The sequence below is a fragment of the Dermacentor silvarum genome, chromosome 5, assembly GCF_013339745.2.
Source record: "Dermacentor silvarum isolate Dsil-2018 chromosome 5, BIME_Dsil_1.4, whole genome shotgun sequence".
NCBI lineage: Eukaryota > Metazoa > Arthropoda > Arachnida > Ixodida > Ixodidae > Dermacentor > Dermacentor silvarum.
The window spans coordinates 135334174-135341233 of NC_051158.1; positions in this window are offsets into that span (position 1 = coordinate 135334174).

The following is a 7060-nucleotide window of genomic DNA, read 5'->3' on the forward strand; positions in this document are numbered from 1 at the left end:
TCCGCAATTTAAGTGACGAGCAGCTTGAGCGCTTAGTACACTATTTCAACGAGCAGATCTGGGAGACGGGGCACCTTCCACAACAGTGGAAAGACGCCACCGTCATACTCATCCCAAAAGCAGGCAAGGCTCGCAGTCTGCAGAACTTACGTCCGATATCCCTCACACAATGCCTAGGGAAACTCTTTGAAAAAGTAATTCACACGAGGCTCACGAATCACCTAGAAGATCGTAGCCTCCTATCAGACTACATGTACGGCTTTAGGAAACACCTACCTACTCAGGACGTATTTCTCAGCCTTAAAGAGGAGGTCCTAAGCAATATACCTACGGGAGAGGAGCACGTGGTAGTCGCGCTTGATCTCAAATATGCCTTCGACACCATGTCGTACACGCTCATACTCAAGGAACTAGAAAGACTAGGATGTGGGGAGAAAATGTACAATTACATACGCTCCTTCTTCACAGATAGGAAAACCACGATAGGAATAGAAGACATCAGGTCAGATAAATTCGACATGCCAGGTAAGGGTACTCCTCAAGGGGCCATGCTCTCGCCCCTTTTATTCAATTTAGGCATGGACAGACTAGCAAGGCGACTAGAGCAAATTCCAGACTTAAAATTCTCGCTGTATGCGGATGGCATTACCCTGTGGGCGACAACAGGCCCTCTAGGGTACAAAGAACAAGTCTTACAAGAGGCGATAGAAACTGTAAATGATTTTGCAGAACAAAGCGGCATGTTCTGCGCGCCAGACAAATAAGAATGGGTAAGGCTACACGGCTGAAACTATAGGAAAGATCAATGCGTTAGCCCATGGTTAGGTAACAGCGAAATACAGGAAAAACAAAGAATCCTGATCCTAGGCCTATTGTCTACAAGAAAACCGCAGAGCGGACTTCACTATCAAAACGTTAAAAACGACCACCAAACAAATAGCTCGCATGATAAGTAGAGTAACGAGGAAAGGCAGAGGTCTAACCAAGGCGGAGGCCATCCGACTAGTGCACGCATTTGCACTAAATAGGGTCACGTATAGCCTGCCGTATCAAGAGCTCAGCCCTAGCGAAACCAAAGAAGTGGACGTAATAATACGTATAGCGTATAAAGCGGCACTAGGACTCCCACCCAGCAGGTCCAACGAGAAATTACAAGCGCTCGGACTCCATAATACTTACGAGGAACTGAGGGCAGCGACTATGCTGGGGCAAAGGGAACGCCTCGACCGCTCTAAGGCAGGGAGACGGGTCCTTGCGGATGTAAAATTTTCTATTCGACCCCATTACTGCGAGGAAGATCTTGTTTCTGTTCCCGATACTTCACAAGAACAGCTGATAGTTTCCCCAATTCCGAGGAACATGAATCCACTCTACCATGGCGCAAGGCGCAAAGCTAGAGCGAGACAACTCACTAAAAAGTTCAGTGGGCATCGTAATGTCATTTACACGGACGTCGCAAAGTCCCATCATGGTCACGTTCTAACGGCAGTAAACTACTCCACACACTCAAACATCAAAATCTCGGCCTCAGTGCGCACCCATTGCACGAGCACAGCTGAAGCAACTGCAATAGCTCTAGCAATCAGACAAGCACACGCGAGCGGGAACTCGATAGCGGTCCTGACAGACTCGCAAGCAGCGTGCCGGATGTTCATAAACGGACGTCTACCGCGAATAACCCTCAAGCTACTAGGCGAAACACTGGTGCATCACGCGGCATTACATGGTGCCCGGGACACTCGGGAGTCCCAGGAAACGAACGGGCGAACGCACTAGCTCGCGAACTAGCGAACAGAGCAGATGACGCCCCAAGTAACATACCAAAGGACCACACCCCGCATGACATCCTGGAGCACCAGCGTCGCGAACGACAAATCTACGCGTTTCCGCATCCGCAGTTCGGCGTAGGAGACGCTCGGAAGTACAGAAAAATCCAAACTCACACATTTCCGCACTTGGGACTGTGGCACGCAATGTGGCCAGCAGTATATGCTGGTTAATGTCCCTGGTGCGGGGGGCGGCCTTCTCTTCCCCACATTATGCGGGAATGTATATGTAGGCCACCGAACATTAACTCGCCCTGATACTGACCTCACTAAGGGAGCCCTGGGAGGCCGTCCTCGCTCGAGCTGACTTGAAGATCCAGAAGGGTCTCTTAGACCAGGCTGAGCGTACGGCAACGGTCACTGGAGTCCTGGACTAGGGACCTACCCTTCTCGCTCCCTTGCTTCTTTTTTTTAATCAATAAAGGTTTTCAAAACACTGGCTACGTGACGGAACGGCTAAACGCCGTTGTCGAAACTGTTAGGGGAGAGGCGGGCGAGAGCTCAGACAGAGTCTGTGGCGCAGGCGGCAGAGGCCCGCAGGGCTGCGCGCATGCGCCGCAGTGGAAGAGCGGGCACGTACATGCACAGTCTAGGGGACCTCGATGCCCTCCTTGCCCACCGCTCCCCTTTCACTGGGAAGTCGCATTTGCCCTCCGCCGTGCGTTCACTCCCCGTGAAAGCGCGTGTCCCTCGCCCTCCCGCGCTTTCACTCGCACATACAAAATACGTCCAATGAGACTTTTTTCCTATTGCCGGACGCTACCATGGAAGAGGGAGCCCATAACAGCTCCGCTGTAAAAAACACCGCATATCCACGGGGTGAATGATGATGAGTGGGCGAAGCTCCGGAGGGAATGATCGGTACACCGTGAATCTTCCGTGTAATTCGCCCAGTCTCACCGCACTAAATCGAACGATTGACTTCCACCAATGACACGCGCCATATGTGACGTCATTCCTATTTTATAACAGCGCCCTTCATTATAATTGCACCATCTCCCGCTTAAGGGGTCGCTAGCACAAACGCGTTAGAAACGTGCAGTACTCTCTAGTAAGGTGGAGAGGCCACAGCGTCTTACGCAGCCGTTTACACATGCCTGAACGTGCACCGCGTTTGCCGACGTCATCAGATGACTGCTGAGAGAGTATAACCCCCGTATTCATAAACGCTCCTCGACTTGAACTTGACTTGCCACCGCCTTCAACGCGCTTCGAACGTGCTGCCCAAGGCGGTGGCAAGTCAAGTTCAAGTCGAGGAGCGTTTATGAATACGGGGGTAAGACGGAGAGGCCACAGCGTTTTACACCAGCTTCTTACATGGGCCGTAACGCGCTAGCACAAACGCGTTAGAAACGTGCAGTACTCTCTAGTAAGATGGAGAGGCCACAGCGTCTTACGCAGCCGTTTACACATGCCTGAACGTGCACCGCGTTTGCCGACGCCATCACATGACTGCTGAGAGAGTATAACCCCCGTACTCATAAACGCTCCTCGACTTGAACTTCATTTGCCACCGCCTTCAACGCGCTTGGAACGCGCTGCCCAAGGCGGTGGCAAGTCAAGTTCAAGTCGAGGAGCGTTTTATGAATACGGGGGTAAGGCGGAGAGGCCACAGCGTCTTACACCAGCTTCTTACACGGGCCGTAACGCGCTAGCAAAAACGCGTTAGAAACGCGCAGTCTTTCGATAATGTTGGGTATTTATTGTCATCGTGGTGCGTCTGTCCATGTGCGCTTCGTGGCGTAGTGCAATAAAGAAAAAAAAATCAAAGCATATCCACGGGGTGAATGATGATGAGTGGGCGAAGCTCCGGAGGGAATCATCGGATCTCCCGCTTAAGGGGACGCTAGCACAAACGCGTTAGAGACGTGCAGTACTCTCTAGTAAGGGGGAGCGGCCACAGCGTCTTACGCAGCCATTTACACATGCCGGAACGTGCACCGCGTTTGCCGACGCCATCACATGACTGCTGAGAGAGTATACCGCCCGTATTCATAAACGCTCCTTAAACGCGAGGACGGACGTGTGATGGCTCGCTCCGTGCGAGGTTCTTCGGCGGCCGCTGCTGGCCGTGGTGACAGGTTTTCTTCTGCACCCCCGGATTACAGGATTTTGCTCCCGACATTGCCTTCGGGAGAGAGCATGCAGCAGTGTGTGTTTTTGCACGGTGACCTGGCAAAAAGACCATATCGCCTGGAAGATTTTCGAGAGCCACTTGAAGAAGCGGGCATCATCAAGAACATCACCGTTATAGGAGCCTTCCAGATGAACCACATCAGGCTGGTCAAGCTGCGCAGCAAGGCTGACAAGGATGCTCTGGTGAAAACGGGTGGACTTCAGGTCAAAGGCGGCTTCTGCGCTGTCATTGACCCCATCCAGCAAGATGTCACCGTGAAAGTCCACTGGGTCGACTTTGCTGTCCAAAACGAGAGCTTTCGGCAAGTGTTGAGCAACTTTGGTGACGTCCTTGAGGTTTCTAACGACAACTGGTCCGTCGCTGGCTTTGAACATGCGACGTCCACGACGAGGGTGGTGCGAATGAGACTTAAGGAAGGTGTTGTGCTTGACGACCTGCCGCATCTTTTCAAGTTTGGAAGTGGCACCGTCCTTCTTGTGGCCCCGGGTCGGTCACCGCTATGTTTGAGATGCCGCAGGCAAGGACACATACGACGGGACTGTCAGACGCCACGCTGTGGAGTGTGTCGGGTGTTTGGACATGAAAGTCAAGATTGTGCAAGAAGTTACGCTAGAGTAACTAAAGCGGTTATCCCAACAGACGACGTACAAGAGAACATAATGGACGCGGAGGAGGCTGAAAAGTCTGCCCCCAACAGCAACATCAAGGAACACGTAGGCGCCGTTCAGGAGACAGACGCCAAGAAAGTTGGAGGGACAATCTCTGACAGCCAGGACTTGACGAAGGCAACTGAAGAGCGTGCGGAATCAGTCTGCACGCAGGAGGCACCGCTCTTAAGTCAAGCAAGTGAAGAGGAAGACATGAGCGATTGTACCGAGACCACTACCGAAGAAGAGAAAGCAGACGCTACGGGGGTGACCGCGGCGGGCGGGAAGCGTCTCAGAACGGGCGTTCCGAAGTTGACGGAGGACCGCAGCGAACGCAAGGTTAAACGCCTGGAGCGTCAGTGGCAACGCGTTGCTGGCGCCAAGGGTAAAAAATATGTCTCCGAAGTCAGGTCGGCGTCAGCGTCGCCGGTGCGGGGTCAGAGACGCGACAAGTAACACCCCGGTATTCCCACTGCAGGGTAGAGCCACGGTAAGCGTTGTACTGTTGGTTCGCGCTTACAATCAGTATGATTAGTATACCTGCACCATTACGCGTCGGTACGCTCACTGTACGGGGTCTGGGGTCTAGTCGCAACCAATATCAGGTCAAACGCATGATGCAAGAAAGAGACCTAGACCTGCTTGCGGTCTAGGAGACTAAGGTTAGCAGAGAGGAGGCGACCGACAGATTGGTAGCACAATTTTCTTTACGGTACAATGTATGCGTGGGCCATGCGGTGGGAACATCAGCTGGATGTATCTTGTTTGTTAAACATTCTATTGGCATTGTTGTGGAAACGGTTACAAGCTGCTTGCAAGGACGTTTTGTTTTGTGTGACCTTACTTACGGGGAGGTAAAATTTTGATTTTTTTGTGTCTACACACCTACAAAGCCGCATGAAACTATTGAACATGTTTTTATTGACTGTAATAATGCTATATTCTTTTGGGATATATTACAGAGAACTTTAAAGATAGACCTACCCCTCAATCCACATGGCATTCGTTTTCTACCTCCTGAACGCGATTTTGAACAGATGGACGTTATCTTTTTACTCGGGCTGCAAGCAGTCTGGCGTTCTCTGTTGGCATATAGACACTGTGATCTTAAAAGCCGAACTGTGCATGATTATTTTGTTGAAATGGTTGTGAAAGTACGTGATGTGTACAAAACGACTGACTGTCATGAATATGTGATATCAATGTTGGATGCTTTAGCACATATAAAACGAGTGTGATGTGACAAACTCCTGTTCAGGCTTGTAGCCAAGCTGGAAATTAAGAAAAAAAAAAGCTTCGTGGCGTAGTGGGCTAACGCCACGCGCTCGGAAGCGAGGGGTCCCTGGTTCGATTCCGCGCTACGGACACAACTTTCGGGAAATTTTTTTTTCATAAAAGTAGACGTGGCTACCTACTACGAGGACGACTACTACTACTACTACAGAGGAGGGACAGACCCACACCTAAGGAGCCTCACCCCTAAAAAGTATGAGCTGGTGGTGGGGCTTTAGCGGAGAGACGACAGTGTTGTGCGCGCGACACTATAAGCACACTAGCAAATTGGTAGAGCTGCTGTATGTATGCACTGTCCTGACTCCTGAGGGGAACGCGCAGTGACCGCCAAGCTAATGTTGTCTAAAATTTCACTGAGTGCTCACTAATGCCGTCGCTTTCCCGTCGGTTTCCTGCCTTGCACCATCGTGGTGCGATGCCTGCAACGCCGCTCGCGAGGCTCCTGCTCGCGGTAGCGTTGAGAAACGCCTGGCAGCTGCCACACAATTTTCTTTCGGCCTAATATGAGTTGCCTTGCGTGCTTGGTCGTGCCAACATGTCGCGCCGTTGTATAGTTAGAACACCGTAGGAAGACTCCAAGCGCAACGCTAAACGTTCCTATCACCGCAATGCTTTGGCCTTCGGGCGAAGTATTTCTATGTCAAGCCAAGTTATTTTTAGGTCAGCCAATGCATGGTTTTTAGTAGTCTAGCTTAATGTTCTTGGTATGAAAACCGAACAAGACGCTTTTCTGGTTACGACCGCTTCCTCCTCTCTTTCCATCCCCATCTCTTACAGGTTGGACTGGCCGACAGCCCGACATGTGAATGTGTGCGCGACTGCAGTAGGTATCGGTACCTACCGATTGCGAACCTATGCCGAGGCCGGCCAACGCCTCATAGATAGCACAAGGCCAGTGCCACTTCAATCCATGACGTCATGCTACCTTTCGGGACTGCCATATATTCTAATGGGGATGCTCCCGAGTTAGCTGCGGTGATTTTGACGTCAACGCTTTCGTCACGCCGGGCTTGGTAATTGAAATTTCGGTTTAGGAAGCATGACGTCATAAACAAGAGTCGACGGGCCAGCTATCTAGGAGGCGTTGGTACGGCGTCCGACGCCTCTCTCTCTCTCAGCCAACTTGAAACCAGCTGTACTCCAGAATGTTTCTTATG